The following is an 18,508-nucleotide window of genomic DNA, read 5'->3' on the forward strand; positions in this document are numbered from 1 at the left end:
AGAATTTTACATAATCACTGACAGTCAGCCTTCCTGCAGAAGTTCCCATATTCAGTGCTTCAGCCCTTTGATCATAATGCAATAGGACACATGTCAGAAATTATATTTCTATAAAGTGAAATAAATCTTGTTCTTTAACCCAGAAATGACTATAAACATTACCTTCATGCAAATTTCACTCATATGCATATATTCAGCTTCTGTAAGGAGAACACTGAATGACAATTAGGTAGTGGTATTTTTAATTGAAGACAAGACTAAATTTTACTTAGCAGATTCTCAAATAGTACAAGCTCAAAACTTTCATCTATATGCTATAGTAAAAACACAACCCTTTGACCTCAAAGCATTTCAGGTTTTTAAATTTTTCTTTGAAAGAAAAAGTGAAATTGATTTGGATAAGTCCTCTTGATGGAAAAAATTCATACAATATTTATATATCTGTTCTGTTCTTTAGTAGTGTGTTTATACATTTAGAGATAAAACCCAGAATTTCTTTTTTAGTTTTTTTGTTTGTTTGTTTGTTTGTTTACAATGTAGTACTATAGGAGCTCAAAAAACCTAAACAAAGCCTTAGGTGCATATACAAGGCTCAAATTGGAGATATGAGGGATTTAAGACTGGGCAATGGTAAGAAAGAGGAAAAGTAATGAAATGAGAACATACCTAAAAACACTAGGGAAGAATTTGTGGTAAGAATAGGCAGATAAGTGTCAGGCATGGTGGCTCACACCTGTAATCCCAGCACTTTGGAATGCCAAGGCTGACAGATCACTTGAGACCAGGGGTTCAAGACCAGCCTAGCCAACATAGTGAAACCACAGTTTCTATTAAAAATACAAAAAATCAGCTAGGCATGGTGGTGCACATCTGTAATCCCAGCTACTTGGTAGGTTGAGGCATGAGAATTGCTTGAACCGAGGAGGCAGGGATTGCAGTGAACTGTGATCAGACCACTGCACCCCAGCCTGGGTAGCAGAGCAAGACTCTGTCAAAAAAAGAAAAATAAAAAAGAATGGATAGATAAGAATTAGAAGTACCATGAGAAGGAGAAAGCAGAAAAGGAGGTAGGTAGAAAAAAAGACATAAAGAGTAGATAGAAATAGAAGCAAGAAGAAAGGGAAGAGAAAAGAAGTATTAGTAGAGAGGATTATATCAGCCCTCAACAAAAAAGAGGTATCAAGAAGGGAAAAGAGGAGAAAGTTAGAGGCAAAGGAAAGATAAATTCCAAGACTGAAAGTTACATAATACAACTACAACTAGGGATGGATGGATGGATGGTTAGATAGATGCATAGATAGATTAGATAGATATAGATAGATAGATAGATAGATAGATAGATGATAGATAGATAGACAGATAGATAGATAAACTATCTCGTAAAGATACACAGCTGTCTCAGAGAACACAATATGTGGAAGTTCAACCAGGTCTTTCCAGGAATTAACACCAGGACTGGAAAGCTGATAATTTCAAGAACTTATAGTCTTAATTGTATGTACTTGCTCCCTTCTTCTCTTTCTGCAGTTCGGCTTCTAGTTAGAAGTTTTGTTTTCTCACAGTTGCCAGTTTTTCATCTATTCAGTATGACCAACATCAGAGACTGGCTAGGATTACGAATTTTAATCCTCGACTTACCCAAAAGGCAGCTCTGCTTTGGGCCAGCCACCCCTGCAGGAGAGCCTACCACCAGAGAAATAAGGAGAAAATATAATATCCATGAGTATTCTTAGAAGTAAGGGAAGAGGAATGGCTTACCCCTACCTACAACATTCCAAATTAGTGAACTCATATGATGAGTGAGGTGCATTAACTAATATTGAAACAAAATATAAATGAATAGTGAGAAAAAATGAGATCGAAAAATTTTTACTAAATTTTGTTTTAAGTAAAGATTTAAATTTACTCACTAATAATGCCATTGATTTCTGCTTGTAACTAATACATTATTACTGTTTTTATTTATTTCTTAATGATAGCAATTAAAGCTTTGGTTATAATTCTCCTACATTAATTTAGTGGAAGCTTTCCAACAGTAATCTATTAAATTGTCCCTGTTAAATTAGCATGATGGACTTTTAATGGATCTCTTAATAAACATTATGATGATCAAAAATATTGTGAAATCAAAATCACTCTCAATGACATTTCTGACTTTGTGTAGTAACAGTCCTCAAAGTCACGGATTCTGGTCCTCTGAGAAATATCTCAAAATCCATTATTAAAAAATTTCTGTACTGCTAGCAAGAAAAATGACAAGTGAACATAGACTAGGTCACATTTAACAAGATTTTTTTAAAGAAATAAGCTCTTTAATTAGCTAATTTAAAGTTTTCATTATGATTCTCCAATTCTATGATCTTTCCCAATAAAATAGAGATAGAAGAGATGAGATTTGATTTTGAATTAAAGGAGTATAATAGATGGGCCATCTATTTGTATTTGTAAACTTCATGTCTTGGGATCATGTGTTCAATGATTTGGATCACCCATAAAGGCAAATCTTGAGGAGTTTAGTTTAACCTAATTTCAAAAATGACATTTCCTCTAGGATATAGATTCTTAAGACCTTCATGTACGGCCAGCAGCTATTTCCCTTTGCTTCTGTGGAAACAGACAACAAGACTCCTTGAATTAGCAAAAGCTAGAGAACTTCAATAATTTAACCTGGCTTGTGTCATTAAAAAAAAAAAAAAAAAAAAAAACAAAACCCGCTAAGCTGCATGCTTACAGTCTCTGAGGATATATTTTAAAGAAACTTCTGCAAGTGGTTGAAAGTTGTGCTCTATGCAGCTGCAGTAAGACAATGAAAACTGCTTACCTTGGGAACAATGACTATACCATGCTTATATCATCTGTGTTCTACTTAAATAGTTTACATTGCTGAAGGGGTAGCAAGGCTCATTGTTATGTTTCTTTCTTGCCACCATCATTTCCTATACTCACTGGGTATTTATTGCGAGAAAAGCAAATAGTTTTTATTTGAAATTTTCATTAGATTTTTATTATTTGTGTAATATATTTTCACCAAAGAAAATGTAAATATATACATATAATGACAGAACAGAATTTAGGAAATATTTGTCTTTTTTTTTTTTTTTTTTTGAGACAAAGTCTCGCTCTGTCACCCAGGTTGGAGTGCAGTGGCACGATCTTGGCTCACTGCAACCTCTGCCTCCCAGGTTCAAGTGATTCTCCTCCCTCAGCCTCCAGAGTAGCTGGGATTATGGGAGCCCACTCGTGGCTAATTTTTGTATGTTTAGTAGATACAGAGTTTTGCCATGTTGGCCAGGCTGGTATCGAACCCCTGGCCTCAGGTGATCTGCCCGCCTCAGCCTCCCAAAGTGTTGGAATTACAGGTGTGAGCCACCGCGCCCAGCCAGGAAGTATTTGTCTTATAATCCAGCACTTTATTACAAATCCTGGTAACAATTTAATTAATAACCATTAAGACATATTTATACGAGAATATTTGTTTTGCTTTGTTTTATTTTCCCTCATTATTCATTTAGTTCATTCATATATAAAGAATATTTCAAATGCATTAAACTTATAATTTCTAATGAACTACAAATGTTATAGAAAATGTTTTTAAAAATGAAAGAAATATAATAAATTGGAAATACTATATATCATTGCTCTCAGAGACAACTACTATGAATATTTTAAGATAAATATTTCATTTTCCCAATTTGTATTCTGAATAATTGAAATAACTGAATAATATATTAAGAACATACCCCATGTCAGTAAATGTGGAGAAACATCAATAGCATAGTGACCCAAAACATCATTTCTAGAATCACTTTTCCTGGCTTTCTGAATTAAGACTACCACTCAGTTGTGGACAACAGGACAAATTGCTTAACTTTATTGAACCTCATCTCTTTAATGGGGAATAAAGCACTACCTACCACATATGGCTATTGTAAAGTAACTAGTACATGGCATTTATATAACTAGTACATAGTATTTTATATAATACTATATAACTTGATACAATATTATACCACTAGTATATATTATTTTAGGTCACATTGTATATTATAACATAAAATCTTATATTTTTATTACTATTACTGCATACTTTGTCAAATGAATAGCTATACTATGAACTATTTAATCAATTCGATTTTGATGGACTTTCATAGCATTTCCAATTTGTCACTATTAAATAGAATGCCTGTGATAAAAATCTTTAGACATATTCCTTTTTCAATTATCAAATTATTTTGCACAAAATGGAAAGATAAGTCCAAGATTATTCATTTGAAATAATTTCAGAAAATACAAAACTTTTAAATTTTAAATCTTATTAATTACATGTGAGTATAAATAAAACTATGAATAAACACAAAAAGTATCAGAACTCTTCTTGGTGTCAACAAATGCCATTATTTATAACTTGCATGGAGGAACAAAAGGACTCACAATCTTTCAGAAACTTATCTGTTCATAAATAGAAGAATTTTTTTCTTGCCAAATTTCTTCTAGAAAGTTTATACCATATATCTTACATGACGTATTTTCTGTTTAAAATATTCAAACAAATATTTAAACAAAAATAAAAACCATGTAACATAAGTTTATAAGTAACTGTCAGTGTGTAAATATTTTGTGTTCAAGGGTTTATTTTAAATTTGTTATTTGTTTTTTGGAACTCATCTTTCCAACTGAGGGAGTGATAGACATAATGTAGTGATTTTCAGGCTACCCCCCAAAGACTTTATAAATCATGCTGTGTCTGAAACACATAATTTTACAATTTGTTATAATCTAATATTGAAACAAAAAATTCATGGTGCAAGGAGAATAAAATTTATATTTCTCACAATACTTGATACAACCACTAGATATTTGCGAAGGGTGTTGACTCTCAGAGAAAGTCTATCAAGCTGGTTCTTTTGGGTTTTGTAAAGGAAAAAAATGGAAAAAGATAGAATAATGGAAATGAGAGAGACATAAAGAAAGCTTAGGATTAGAAGACATTCCGCTAAAAATAATATAAAATTTTGGAAAGAGATGGAAGAAGAAAAATAAATCAGTAGCTTTAGGATAATGATTGATTTTTCCTGATGGTCTCCAGGGCAATTCCTCAAGGACCCAGAGGCAGAAATACTATTTGACCCAGCAATCCCATCACTGGCTATATACCCAAAGGAATATAAATCATTCTATTATAAAGAGACATGTACGCATATGTTTATTGCAGCACTATTCATATAGCAAAGACATGGAATCAACCTAAATGCCCATCAATGATAGACAGGATAAAGAAACTACGCATAGAAAGAAATGAGTTAATGTCCTTTGCATTGACATGGATGGAGGTGGAAGCCATCATTTTCAGCAAACTAACACAGGAACAGAAAACCAAATACCGCGTTTTCTCACTTATTAGTGAGAGGTGAATGATAAGAACACATGGACTCATGCGAGCAAGAAACATACACTGGGGCCTGTCGGAGGAGGCTGGGGGATGGGAGGAAGGAGAGCAGCAGGAAGAATAGCTAATGGGCTATTCAGAATAGCTAATGCTAGGCTTAATACCTAGGTGAGGGGATGATTCATGCAGCAAGCCACCATGGCACATGTTTACCTGTGTAACGATCCTGCACATCCTGCATATGTACCACTGAACTTAAAATAAAAGTTGGAGAAAGAAGAACCTGAGTAACGCAAGAAAAATGAACAAAATTTCTTCTAGAAATTTTATACCATATCAAATTTTATACCATTTTTTAATATGTTTAGTAGAACATGTATTTTTATATCTTTTAATTTTTTTCAAAATAAGTAAATAGAGAATGGCCTATAGGGAGAAAAAGAGAAAAGACATGACAAAGAAAAAGTAGAAAATGACGAATGTTACAAATAAATTGAAATAATTACTAATTATAATTATAGATGGACTTAGTTATTTAGTTAAAAAATAAAGTGGTTCTCAGAGGAACATGTATAGCCTCAAATGTTTATGTTTTAAAAAAAGTAATGACCATAAATTAAGAGGCCAAATCTTTATTATTTTCTCCTTCCTTCTCCCTCCCTTTCAGATGGCATCTTTGGCCACGGATGCATGTCTTTCATGGTTCCTCTCTGAGGTCTCAGCTCTCGCTGGACAGCCTTCACAGCAAGAGGAACCAGGGAGCTTGGCTCCTCATAGGTGGTAGCTGTTTCCTGATGCTGTGGAGCTCTAGATTCTCTCAGCTTCCCTGTATGGCCCTTCAAGTTTTTCAACCTTTGCAGCCACTTGGCTCTTTGAAATGTCTGCTGTTGAACTACTTGGAACACACTCTAGTTTTGCTGACTGTATCCTTAGAGATAGAAGAAGGATTTCCCACAATTCCCTCCCCACTCAGCGCCACAAAATAGTCCACAAATGATTGTAAAATTCACCACATTAAAATATATATATCCTTTTTTATCAAAAACAGTGAAAATAAAAGACAAAAATGACAAGATATATGCAACACATATAAATGATTAGTACCCAAAATATGTATAAACATCTATAATAAGCCAAATTAATAACTATATAAGAAAATGCCATAGATAAGGGAATTCTAACAGAACATTTGAATGGCCCATAAACATATCAAAGCTTAAGTCTATTAGTGAACACGAAAATGCAAATTAAAATAGCATCATTTTATACTCACTAGATAGAAAAAAAACTTTAATCTCCCAATATTAAATGTTGACAAGGATGAAAAGCAACCTGAAAATTATACAGTTCTGGAGGCAGTACAAACTGATTTAACCAATTTCAAAAACAATTTAACATTCCATAGTAAACTTAAGATTGCATGTTACCTCAGACTAATGTTATCTGATTTTTAGAAGTACATACTCAAAAAATCCTCCATGCTTGCAACAAAAAATATGTGTAAAATTGTTCCCAACAACACAGACGTAGCACAAAAAAGCAAATGTACTTCATTTGAGAATCACACAATAAATCACGATATATTCACATAATGGAGTAATATACAGCAGAAAATAAATGACTTGCAGCAACACTCAACAGTATGAACTGATCTCAGCAACTCAAAATTGAGTAATAAATCATAAAATGATAGAGCAGAAATTTAATTATATAAAGTTGTACAAAATGTTTAAATGTACAATTAAATAATGTATTGTTTAATGATACGAAGATGTGGTAAACTATAAAGAAAACTATAAATATGTAGGGGACTATTAGGCAGCAACTTCTGGGCAGTGGTAATCTCTGACGGGGGATGCAGTGGCTTGGGTCAAGGAGGGGCATACAGAAAGCTTTAAAGGTAAAAGTATTTGTTTTGGTCAACTAAATAGTGTGTAAAAATTGGATGATATTTTCATTGTATATTATTATAATTTACATATGCTTGTAAATATTTATCTGTATCTACGCAACAGGTCCCAAAAGACAAGTTTTTAAAATGACATAAAACTGCCCACTTGAGCTAATAATTAAATCCTAAAGTACTTCATACCTTAATATGAGTTATTAAACATAATTATTTGGTAATTCATTATTATTGGACTTCATATACTTATACCAAACATCATCTCCTGTATAAATCGGGAAAGATATAGTATTTACAACCAGTGTCATTCTGGCTATTTATAGATATATGTTACATATCATGTTTGAGTATTTATAATTCAGAACATGTCTATAGTATCTTCTAAAATCTAAAATAAGTAACTTTTCTTAAGTTAAAAAATGTATCTATCAGCCAAAGATTTAAAATGTAGGCCCTCTATCTCTTATAACATTAAAAATATAGTTTTATGATAGTTGAACTTTACATACAGACAAACTTATCTTGATGTAATGAACTCACATTTTATTTAACTTCTTGCTCATTTTTAATCCCAAATAAGTTTAGGGAATTCCTATTGATACACCACATTTTCCTGAGTTAACTCTTTTAAAGAAATGCCAAACTTAAATATAAGAGTTATAGTAAAAGTTTCCAGAACTTAATCCCTGAAATTGATTCACTTGTTTTTATTGATGTGAGATGGACTAAAAACTTTATTGATATTCAGGGTTCCAAGTTTTATTTCCTTGCAGGATTGACTTTATGACCAGAGGAATAGGTGAATTAAGTATATTAACACATAAAGAAAAAAAGTCACCATTTTATGAGAAATTTTGTTTAAGATTTATCTGATCATGAAATAATTAAAATTTAGTAATTTGTTGAAATGCCTAAAGTTCTACATGTCTTAAAAACCTAAAATTAGGTTATCATGTTTCACTGAAATGTTTCCTCTATTGCAATACTTCCTGAAATGTTTTTTTCTCCTTTCTTAACTTACATTTAGTGCTCCTTTCCCCACACAGTATGCAACTTGGCCACTATTTCTTCTTATTTTAAATAGAATAACATGGATATCAAGGGGTTCTTAATTTTCATATTTCAGATTGTGCTAATTGATACCAATCCCTTACATTTATATTTTTAATTATAAGTGAGCAATTTTCCAAGTTCAAGTAAAAGCACTTATTCTAAACCTTAGCTTTATTGTTCTATTCTTATAGTTCTTAAACAACTTACAAGTATCAATATCTTCCACTTTAGGTTATTAAGTGAAATCAAGTAATAAATGTACATAGTATAATTGCTTGATGATGCTCAATATGTTGTAATATTATTATTGCTTCCAGGTGATGAAAATAGTGGAGGTTTGTTTATTTGGGAGTCTAAATAAAGAGTGAACAGTACCAGGTATCATAAACGTGCAGAATTTCATAGTCTATGGAATGAGGGCAAAATATATATCAATCATATTATTTACATCACTTTTAAACTCAGACACATATAGGAAAGACATTTATGTGAATGATATGTTCAATAAGGAAATGAAATGAATACTAATGTTTTTAACAACATAAGGTTATTTTCTAATATACGAAAAAACTTGTTAAAGGATATGCCTGAAGATCTCACAGTAGAAAGTTTTTTCACAATCAATTTTAATTAGAAGACTTCCCACAATCCAATTGGAAGGAAAGCAAAAGAAGTGAACTCCTGCAGTGTCATATGTTTGAGAGCAATGAAATCCCTTCAGTCCAAGCATTAATAAGCATTTTCAGACTATAGAATAGTACACTGTTGGCATACTTTAAGAATGAACTTCTGGTTACACAGGAAGATTGGCATGTGTGTGTTTCTCCATCTTTCTTTGAATCATATCAAACATAAAATATACCTTATCTGTATAATCCTGTAAATCAAAAACTTGTAAATCCAGAGGGTTTGCAATTGTTTACGTTAAAAATAACTTTTAAATGTCTCAGAAGTAAATGATTTAAACTCTAATTTGGATATAAGAGCTGCTTAACTTTACAGATCTTCCACAGGTGCTGGACAATACAATTTTGAAAGCACATAAAAAAATTAAAGGAATCAAAGATGATTAAGGGGTGGAAAAGTAACACTGGTAAGAAGAAATTAAACGAAGAGGGTTATAATGTAAAAAAAAAGAAAAGAAAAATAGAACTAGTAATTCCTTTTCACACATAGTTTGTCTAACTTTGTAGAGACTGAGGCAATATGCTGATACCTTATTAGGAAGGGCTATCTGTATTGGTATGTCCTGAAAAAGTATCAGACATTAACCATGGGGTCAGAGAAGACAAATTCAGTGTAAAATTGTTTCAGCAAATTTCCCATACAAGTGCTACACTGTAAACAGCTTTCTTTTTATTTTTTTATTTTTTTTATTTTTTTGGAGACGGAGTCTCGCTCTATCGCCCAAGCTGGAGTGCAGTGGCGCTATCTCGGCTCACTGCAAGCTCCGCCTCCCGGGTTCAAGCCATTCTGCCTCAGCCTCCGGAGTAGCTGGGACTTTCTTAAAGAAAAAAGTTCAATACAGCACCTCATCAACAATGAAATGAAGTTCTATTTCAAGGGTCTCTTAACAACTCTCTTGATTCCTTCTAACTCATGGGATCATGACCATCAAAAGCGATATTCTTAACACAAAAACATACAATGTTATTCTCTTTTCCCACTATCTCCTTCTGAGCACATGGAATAATTTGTCTTTTTAAGTTTTTTATTATTATACAATACATATAAAATAAGAAATTTACCATCTTTTCCATTTTAAGGTATACAATCCAGTGGCATTTAATGTCGTAATGATGTTGTCCAATCATCCCCATGATCTAGTTCCAGAAGATCTTTATCACCTCTAAAAGAAACTCATACCCACAAGCAGCCACTCTCCTTAATGGGTTGTCTCTTTCCCCCACAACCCTTGACAATTATTAATATGCTTTGTGTCTCTATGGATTTAACTATTCTGGGTATTTTATCTAAGTGGAATGATATAATATGTACCCTTTTGTGTCTGGCATTGTTTACTTAGCGTAATTGTTTCAAGGTTCATGTATTTTTTTTTTCTTTTTTTTTTGTGTGTGTGAGCAACATGGCTGTTTATTTCACCTGGGTGCAGGCCGGCTGAGTCCGAAAAGAGAGTCAGCAAAGGGAGATAAGGGTGGGGCCGTTTTATAGGATTTGGGAAGGTAAAGGAAAATTACAGTCAAAGGGGGTTTGTTCTCTGGTGGGCAGGAGTGGGGGGTTGCAAGGTGCTCAGTGGGGGTGCTTTTTGAGCCAGGATGAGCTAGGAAAAGGACTTTCACAAGGTAATGTCATCACTTAAGGCAAGGACCAGCCATTTACACTTCTTTTGTGGTGGAATGTCATCAGTTAAGGTGGGGCAGGGCATATTCATTTCTTTTGTGATTCTTAGTTATTTCAGGCCATCTGGGCGTATACGTGCAAGTCACAGGGGATGCGATGGCTTGGCTTGGCTTGGGCTCAGAGGCCTGACATTCCTGCCTTCTTATATTAATAAGAAAAATAAAACAAAATAGTGTTGAAGTGTTGGGGCGGCGAAAATTTTTGGGGGTGGTATGGAGAGAGAATGGGCGATGTTTCTCAGGGCTGCTTCAAGCGGGATTAGGGGTGGTGTGGGAACCTAGAGTGGGAGAGATTAAGCTGAAGGGAGGTCTTATGGTAAAGGGTGATATTGTGGGGATGTTAGAAGAAACATTTGTCGTATAGAATGATTGGTGATGGCCTGGATACGGTTTTGGATGAATTGAGAAACTAAGTGGAATAACAGAAGGAGAAAAACAGGTATAAAAGGTCTAAGAATTGGGATGACTCAGGATATCTGATTAGAGAGTGCCTAAGGAGATTCAGCATAGTCCTGCCAGCAAAGATTATTTATTTACTTCAAGAGTTAAGAGTGGCAGTTTGGGGATAGCACCAGGAGATATCAGCTGTGATGGCTTGGAAAAACAGTGTAAACCGGCAGTGTAAACAAGAGCAGGGCATGTATGAGTAGTTGAGAACGGTGAATAGGAGTATGACTAGACAGAAGATAGTAGGGACGACAAGTTTTTTGGGGCACAGTGTAAGTTGGTCTGGTGTCTGGAATGAGACTGGGGCCTAATAAAAAGGAGTGTCCATACAGGAGCTCAAATGGGCTGTAACCTGTAGCATTCTGAGGACAGGCCTGAATTCTATGTATTTTATAAGCATGCACCAGGTACTTCATTATTTTTCATAAAAACCATATTCCATTGTTTGTTTATACCACATTTTGTCTGTTCGTCGATTGATGGACATTTGAGTTGTTTCCACATTTTGACTATTGGGAATAGTGCTGCTATGAATATAAAATATAGAATTTTTGGTTTGAACACTTGTGCTCTATTCTTTGGAGTATGTATCTACAAGAGGAAATGCTGGGTCATGTAGTACTTGCATGTTTTACTTCTATGTTTTAATTATTGAAGAACTGTTTTCCATAGCAGCTGCACCATTTGACATTCCCACCAGAGATATATATGAAAGTTAATATTTCTCCACATTCTTGTCAACACTTATTTTCATTTGTTAAATGATTATAGCCGCCCTAGTGTCTCTGAAATGGCGTATCATTTTGGTTTTAATTCTCCCTAATAACTAATGATATTGAGCATTTTTCATGTACTGGTTGGACATTTGTTTATGTTCTTTGAAAAAATGTCTACCGACATTTGCCAATGTATTAATTGGGTTGTTTTTATTTTATTGGTGATTTGCAAATGTTCTTTATATACAGGAATACCTCAGTTTATTGCACTTTGCCGATATTGCTTTTTTTCTTTCTTTTTCTTTTTCTTTTTTTACAAATGGAAGGTTTGTGGCAACTCTAAGTCAAGCAAGTCTACCAGAACCATTTTTTTCCAACAATGTGTGCTCACTTTTTGTCTCTATGTCAGATTTTGATAATTCACACAATATTTCAAATGCTTTCATTGTTATTATACCTCGTTATGGTCATCTGTGATCAGCAATATTTGATGTTACTATTGTAGTCGGTTTTTTTTTTTTTTTTTTTTTTTGAGACAGAGTCTCAGTCTGTCACCCGGGCTGAAGTGCAGTGGCGCGATCTCGGCTCACTGCAACCTCTGCTGCCCAGGATTCAAGCAATTCTCCTGCCTCAGCCTCCTGAGTAGCTGGGATTTCAGGCGCCTGCCACCGTGCCTGGCTAATTTTTTTTGTATTTTTTTGTAGAGATGGGGTTTCGCCATCTTAGCCAGGTTGGTCTTGAACTCCTGATCTTGTATTCCACCTGCCTTGGCCTCCCAAAGTGCTGCGATTACAAGCGTGAGCCACTGCGCCCGGCCTTGTAACTGTTTTGAGGTACCACAAACCTCAGCAAACTTCATTGATAAATATTGTGTGTGTTCTGACTGCCCCACTAACTAACTGACTGTTCCCCTGCTTCTCTCCCTCTTCTTAAGCCTCCTTGTTCCCGAGACAGAGCAATATTATAATTACATGAAGTAATTAATAATCCTACACTGGCCTCTAAGTGTTGAAGTGAAAAGAAGAGTCATGCATCTTTCATTTTAAATCAAAAGCTAGAAATGACTTAACTTAGTATGAAAGGCATGTTGGAAGCCAAGCTAGGTCAAAAGCTAGGCCTCTTATGCTGTGAACGCAAAGGAAAGCTTCCTGAAGAAAATTAAATATGCTACTCCAGTAAACACATAAATTATAAGAAAGTGAAACTATTTTATTACTAATATGGAGAGAGTTTTAGTGGTCTGACTATAAGATCAAACCACCCACAACATTCCTTTAAGCCAAAGCCTAATACAGAGTAAGGTCCTAACTCTTAAATTCTATGAAAGCTGAGAGAGCTGTGGAGGCTAAAGAAAAAAAGTTTGAAGCTAGCAGGGGTTGGTTCATGAGGTTTAATAAAAGAAGTTGTCTCCATAACATTAAAGTACAAGGTGAAGCAACAAGTGTTGATGGAGAAGCCGCAGCAAATTTTCCAGAAGACTTGGCTAACATATTTGGTTGCCACACTAGAGGTGGCCACACTAAACAACACACCTCTCTTATAAAGGAAACAGCCTTATATTGGAAGAAGATGTAATCTAAGACTTTCATAACTAGAGAGAAGTCTATATCTGGTTTCAAAGTTTCAAAAGGCAGGCTGACTCTCTCGTTAGAGACTAACACAGCTGGTGACTTTTAGCTGAAGCCAATGAGCATTTACCATTCCAAAAATCATAGGGCCTTTTAGAATGATGCTTTATAAATGGAAAAAATAAAGCCTAGATGACAGCACATCTGTTTACAGCATGGTTTATTGAATATTTTAAGCCAACTGTTGAGACCTACTGTTTGGAATAAAATAATCCTCTCAAAATATTATTGCTCATTGACAATGTACCTGGTCCCTCAAGAGCTCTAATGGAGATGTACAAGGAAATTAATATTGTTTTCATGCCAGCGAACATAACACCCATTCTGCAGCCCATGGATTAAGTAGTAATTTTGACTTTCAAGTCTTATTATTTAAAGCATACATCTTGTAAGGCTATTGCTGGGATATATTGTGGTTCTTCTGATGGAACTGAGCAAAGTAAATTAAAAACTTTCTGGAAAGGATTCACCATTCTAGATGCCATTAAGAGCAATAGTGATTCATGGGAGGTAGTCAAAATATCAAGATTAACAGGAATTTAGAAGAAATTGATTCCAACATTCATGGATGATTGAGGGGTTCAAGACTTCCGTGGAGGAAGCCACTGCAGATGTGGTGAAGATAGCAAGAGAACTAGCATTGGGAATGAAGTCTAAGATTTGATTAAATTCCTGCAATCTCATGATAAAACTTTAACAGATGAGGAGTTGCTTCTTATGGGTAGCACAGAAAGTGGTTTCTTGAGGTGGAATGTGCTCTGCTTGAAGATGCTGTGATCATTATTGAAATAACAACGAAGGATTTAGACTGTTACATAAACAGAGTTGATAGGGCAGTGGCAATTTTTGAAAGGATTAATTCTAATTTTGAAAGAAGTTCTATTGTGGGTAAAATGCTATTAAACACTATTGCATAGTACAGAGAAATTTTTCTTGAAAAGAAAAGTTAATCAATCTGGCAAGCTTCACTGTTGTCTTATTTTAAGAAATTACCAGTCACCCCAATCTTCAGCAACCACCACCCTGATTAGCCAGTAGCCAGCCATCAATGCCAAAGCAAGACCCACCACCAAAAGCAAAAAGATTACAACTTGCTGAAGGTTCAGATTATTGTTAGCGTATTTTAACAAAAAATTATCTTTACATTAAGGCATGTACTTTTTTTAGACATAATGTTTTTGCATATTAATAGACCACTGAATAGTGTGAACATAACTTTTATATGCACTGGGAAACCAAAAATTCATGTGACTCTGTTTATTGAACTATTTGCTTTATTGCAGTTGTTGGAAACCAAATCCACAATATCTATGAGATAGGTCTGTATTCTGGACACCAGAATCTGACCAGATTTATGATTTGCAATTATTTTCTACCAATATGTGGATTATCTTTTAAGACTCTTGATTGTGTCCTTTGATAGATAAACATTTTTAATTTTGATGAAGTCTAATGTATCTATTTTCTTTTGTCGCTTGTGTTTTTGGTATCATATCTAAGAAACGATTATGAAATCCATGGTTATGCAGATTTACCTCAGTTTTCTTCTAAGAGTTTTATAGTTTTAGCTCTTATCTTTGGGTCTTTGATCCATTTTTAGTTACTTTTTACATATGATGTGGGATAAAAAAGTACAACGCATTGTTTTGCACATTGCAATCCAATTGTCCCAGCATCATTATTGAAAAGATTGCCCTTTCCCTTTTGCAAAGTCTTGTCATCCTTGTCAAAAATTAATTGGTCATAGATATTTGGTTTATTTCTGTACTTTTAAGTCTATTTCATATGTCCACCCTTATGCCAGTACCACATTGGCATTGATTACTGTAGTTTTGTAGTTACTTTTGAGATCAGGAAGTGTGAATTTTCCAGTGTTTTAAAAAATATTGTTTGACTCTTCAGTGTTCCTTGCAATCTTACATAAATTTTAGGATCAGCTTTCCATTTCTACATAAAAGACGATTGGCTTTTGATAGAGATTTCACTGCTTCAATAAATTGCTTTGAGAAGTGTTGCTATTTAAGTAACATTAAGTCTGCCGATTCATGAACATGGAATGTCTTGCCATTTATTTAAGTATTTTTAAATTTCTCTCAACAATTTTAAGAAATTTTCAGTGTACAAGTGTTATACCTCATTTGTTACATTTATTCCTAAATATTTTATTCTTTTGATGCTATTATGAATAAAAGTGTTTTCTACATTTTGGAGGATTGTTCATTGATAGTATACAGAAATAAAACTGACATTTCGTTTTAATGTTGTATCCTGAAAATTTTTCTGAATTTATTTCTCTAACAGTTGCATCTTATGGATTCTTTAGAATTTTACATGTTTAAGATCACGTCATTTAACAATTGAGATAGTTTTACCTTTTCTTTTCCAATTTAGATGTCTCATATTTCCTTTTCTTGCCTAAATACTTGGACTATAACTTACAGTACAATATTGAATAAAAGTACAAAATGAAATTTTTGTCTTTTTCCTGATCTTAATGAGAAAAGTTTTATTCTTTCTGCATTGAGAATCATGTTAGATGTGAGTTTCTTATAAATGCCCTTTATCTTGTTGGGGTATTTCCTTTTTATTCCTAGTGTGTTGACTGTTACTATAAAATGGTGTTAGATTTTGTGAAACGCTTTTCCTTCACCAATTGAGATAATCATATAAGCTGACTTTTTGTTGTTGTTTTTCTTTTCTTTTTTAACCTTTGTTCATTAGTGTAGTATATTATACAAATTTGTCTATGTTGAGCCATTCTTACATTCCTGGTACAAATCCCACTTGTTGGTGGTCTATTTCTCACTTGGTCATGGTGTATAATCTTTTTAATATTTTGCTAGATTCACTTTGGTAGCATATTGTTCAGGATTTTTTTCATCTATAGAAGTAAGGGATATTGGTCTGTGTTCCTGTGGTAGTTTTGGCTTTTTATCAGCCTAGGCACATGGAATGAATTAGAAGGCATTCCCTCCTCTTTTAATTTCTGGAAGAGTTCAAGAAGAATTGAAGTTAATTTTTCCCTAAAATTTTGGTAGAATTAACCAGTAAAGTGATCTACTCTAGCACTTTTTCTTATTGGGAGGCTTTGTAGAGATATTTTACATTGTTTTAATTTGCAATTTCCCAAACATAAATGATTTGAGCACTTTTAAATGTACTAAACATATTCTTTTGTGACATGTCTGTTGAAATCTTTCCTCATTTTTTAAATTGCTTAACTATATTTTTATTATTGGGTTTTAGGATTTGTTCATATCTCTTGGGTACCAATGTGGCTTGCCTATTTAATTTCTTAAGTATCTTTTGAAGAGATTTTTAATATTGGTAGAATAATTTGTCAATATTTTCCTTTAATAGTTATTATTTTATGCGTTCTGCACAGTTAAGAACTCTTTAAATGCTCTAGATTTCAGTATTTTATTAGAAATGTGCAGTATAAATGATTTATCTCAGTTTGCGATGTGCCTTTTCAATCTTTTAATAATGTTTTCTGATGATCTGAAGTTCTTAATTTAACAAAGTTCATTATGTCAATTTTCCATCAATACTTAGTTATTTCCATTTAAGAAATGTTTGCCTATCTGTACCATGTGAAGATATTTTTCTATATGTTACACCAGAAGATTTACTGTTTAACTTTCACATTTAGGTCTATGTTCCAATTCCAATTATCCAATTAGATACATGTATCCAATTGGTTTAGTATTATATATTAAACATAAATCCTTTTTCCCACTGAATTGTAGATGTGCCTTTGTTATAAATCAGATGACTGTACACTTATGTGGGAGTATTTGTGGACTCTGCATTCAATTCCATTGGACTATTCACATATTCTTTTACCAGTAACACTGTTATGATTACTGAAGCTCTATAATAAATCCTTATACACAGTAGTATAAGCTTTTCAATTCAGTTAAATTTCTTCAAGAAGTTTTATGGCTACTATAAGACCTTTAGAGCTCCATATACATTTTTAATCAGCTTGTCAACTTACATTAAAATTGGTATTTAATTGTGCTGTAAATCAGCATAAGGGAAATTTATATTTATTCCTCTAATATAAAAATATGATATTTTTTCCATTTTCTTTATTTTTCCTCAGCAATGTTTATAATATTTAATATAGATGTCATAACCATATTTTGTTAGGCTTAATATTTAATGTTCTTTGATGTTATTTTAAATGGTATTTTAAATATTATTTATAATTATCTGTTTCTAATATATAGAGAAGTTATTTATTTTTGCATATTGATCATTTATCCAAAAATTGGTTGTCTGTTTATTAAATTTAAGACCACTTATCCTTTTTAAAAATTTTTTGCATATAGAAAAATGTAATTTGCAAATAATGACATGTTGATTTATTCATTATTTAGAAACACACAGACACACATACAAATTCCTATGTGAATTTAATTAGAGGGGAATTCTATTTTCCAGAATTTCTTTCTATGTATGATGTAAATAGAGAGTTGGTTCAGTGTTACTTGTGTAATATATGAAAGAAAGAAGTAAAGTTGCAGCTATTGGTCACAGAAGGTCCTCATACTCAGATGTGATATCTGACAGAAACTGACAAATGTGTAACATAAAGAACTTGGCAATTTCTAGCTTTTCCTCATATCTCTCCATTCTATACCTAGTTTTTCTTCCTAATAATGCCCTCAGACCCATAACCAGACCCTTGGCTGCAGACCCACAGACACACAACCACTTTCTATAAATCTCTCCATAAGTTTCATGTATTAGCTCCTTACTAAATATTAAGCTTACAATTATAAAGGACAGATAACTTAAACCTCTAACTATTTTTTAAAAAGCAAAGAAACAACAAAATGTATTCTCAGGCATTCCGAAGAAAAAATTTTTAATATGCAGAAAGAATATAAAATAGGTTTATATTTTATGATGGGTTGCCTGGAAAACATAAGGGTGAAACTTGAGGAAGTATATAAAGAAATAGTTGTTTCAGATAAATTTGAAGGAAAAAAATGCTATAATTA

General features: G+C 33.3%; 1 long non-coding RNA gene across 1 annotated transcript in view; it reads right to left on the reverse strand.

Moving 5' to 3' along the window:
- Positions 1-18,508, reverse strand: part of LOC107967777 (uncharacterized) — a 32,502-nt gene that overhangs the window by 4,501 nt on the left and 9,493 nt on the right. The window lies entirely within an intron of this gene.

This window comes from Pan troglodytes, chromosome 10 (assembly GCF_028858775.2).
Source record: "Pan troglodytes isolate AG18354 chromosome 10, NHGRI_mPanTro3-v2.0_pri, whole genome shotgun sequence".
NCBI lineage: Eukaryota > Metazoa > Chordata > Mammalia > Primates > Hominidae > Pan > Pan troglodytes.